Consider the following 2,500-nt stretch of genomic DNA (forward strand, 5'->3'; position numbering starts at 1 on the left):
CACACTGATTGATATATTATATTATATATATATTATATTATATTATGAGGGAGAAAATAAAGACCAAATAAGCAAAACTTTTGATTAAATGCTAAATATTTATTGAATATAAAACAGTAATCAAAGAAAGGGGTACACAATGCATTCATATGCACTCATATTCATATTCATATTAGAATTCACATCACACGTATTCCAAATATTCCAAAAGTGTCCGGACACCTTAATCGGCACACGTAACGACAGAGGCTGGCGGGGCGGGGAGAAGCTCGATACAGCCGGCGATGTGAGCCAAGAGTTCAGAGACAGACTTGAACGGGACTCTCCTAGAGCCATTCACGAGCACGTATTGGAAACCGCGCGGGGTCGAACAAAACAAAACGCTCCGAGTACACTCGTCGGTAGCGATGTCAAACAGGTATCCCGCGTCGTAGCCGCCCATATAACAAAAGACTATCCCCGCGTTCGGCTTCACCTCGGGCAGCTTGTCCGGATAGGCGTACAGCCCCCACCAGGTGTCGCCCAGTGCCGTTATCGCGCCGCGCACCTCACTCAGCAACCTCGTGGCAGACAGATCCTCAAAGCGCACTCCGTCTTCCTGGGGGGGACTCAGAAGCCTGGCGCGGTCCTCGGCGATAACTTCGCCGATCAGCCTCACGGGGTCCAACGCCGTCCCGTAAGGGTCGGACCAATATGGGGCGGTGGCGTCCATGACCGTGTCGTCGCGAGCCACCGGCTCGAAGAGGATCTTGTAGACTCCATTGTAAACCACCAGAGAGAAAAATTTCAGACCCCTCACGGTCTTGATTGCACCCCAAAGAACAACGCCGTCCCCCGACTCTTTCCGGGGACTTGGGATGCAGTCGGCCAGCAAAACTATTCCCTCGCACGGTGTAACGCGCGCGCGACACAGATGCACCAGCCCCTTGCCGGGCGAGGCCCAGATCTTCCCCGTTAGGACCTCCATTTCCTCCCAGGTGGCGTTCAGGAGCGCCCAATTTCCCACGGGTCTGCGTTGCGAGACGTGAGGATGCGCGTCTCGCCAGACAGCGAACTTGTCATTGTCTCTGGCTTTTCCAGTGCCTTTAGAGAAGGTCTCTAAGATCTGAGCGACGGCGACGAGCTCCGGTCCGTTAGAGAAGTTAGAGGTCTCTGCGTCCATGTCGGTGAGCTCTGTTCAGTTTAGAGGGACGGGAAGAGTAGCCATCCTCTTCTGTCTTCTGTGGGGTTTATATGACGCCGACCGTGGGAAGGTGGCAGGTCTGACCGGGGGTCCGATCCCCGACCCTAACCTTGTTTTTGTTTTGTTTTTTTCGTATTCTCTGGCACCACATCTCCATCGCTGCCAGAGGCATCAAACCAAAATCATCTCACCACGAAAGAACTCGGAGCCGTTCTCCACTTTATCCAACGTGAAAAATCCTCCAAGCTCCTCCAAGTTTATCCCACCAGAAGGATTTCTCCAACAAAAAAAAAACATCTAACCTGGGGGGGGGGGGGGGGGGACTTATTTCACCACCACTCTCACGTCCCTCAACAAGACCCCACACACACACACACACACGCACGCACACACACACACACACCTTCTCCACTTTATCCAACATGAAAAATCCTCCAACCTGGCAGTTTATCCCACCTGAAGGATTCCTCCAACGTGGTGGGAAAAAAATCATCTAACCTGGGTTTGTCCAACGTGAAAAATCCTCCAACGCAGCAGTTTATCCCACCAGAAGGATTCCTCCAACGTGGTGGAGATTCCTCCAACTTGGAAACAAAACCCCACACGCACACACACACACACACACACACACACACACAGACACACACACACACACACACACACACACACACACACACACACACACTTTCTCCACTTCGTCCAACGTGAAAAATCCTCCAACACGGCAGTTTATCCCACCAGAAGGATTCCTCCAGCGTGGTGGGAAAAAATCATCTAACCTGGGTTTGTCCAACGTGAAAAATCCTCCAACACGGCAGTTTATCCCACCAGAAGGATTCCTCCAACGTGGTGGAGATTCCTCCAACTTGGAAACAAAACCCCACACACACACACACACACACACACACACACACACACACACACACACACACACACACACACACACACACACACACACACTTTCTCCACTTCGTCCAACGTGAAAAATCCTCCAACACGGCAGTTTATCCCACCAGAAGGATTCCTCCAGCGTGGTGGGAAAAAATCATCTAACCTGGGTTTGTCCAACGTGAAAAATCCTCCAACACGGCAGTTTATCCCACCAGAAGGATTCCTTCAGCGTGGTGGGAAAAAATCATCTAACCTGGGGGGAGAGTCGGGACCTGTCACCGGTTCGTCCAACTTGAAAAATCCTCCAACCTGGCAGTTTATCCCACCAGAAGGATTCCTCCAGCGTGGTGGGAAAAAATCATCTAACCTGGGTTTGTCCAACGTGAAAAATCCTCCAACGCGGCAGTTTATCCCACCAGAAGGATT

At 51.2% G+C, this 2,500-nt stretch overlaps 1 protein-coding gene across 1 annotated transcript in view; it reads left to right on the forward strand.

Annotated features, from left to right (window-relative positions):
• Positions 1 to 2,053: 2,053 nt before the first annotated feature.
• The window catches only part of LOC129603509 (piggyBac transposable element-derived protein 4-like), a 4,069-nt gene continuing 3,622 nt past the window's right edge, over positions 2,054 to 2,500 (forward strand). The window contains exon 1 of the mRNA XM_055505045.1: positions 2,054 to 2,500. This exon is cut by the window's right edge and continues 1,887 nt beyond it. The gene's annotated coding sequence lies outside the window, so the exon portion shown is untranslated.

This window comes from Betta splendens, chromosome 21, assembly GCF_900634795.4.
Source record: "Betta splendens chromosome 21, fBetSpl5.4, whole genome shotgun sequence".
In the NCBI taxonomy this organism is placed as follows: domain Eukaryota; kingdom Metazoa; phylum Chordata; class Actinopteri; order Anabantiformes; family Osphronemidae; genus Betta; species Betta splendens.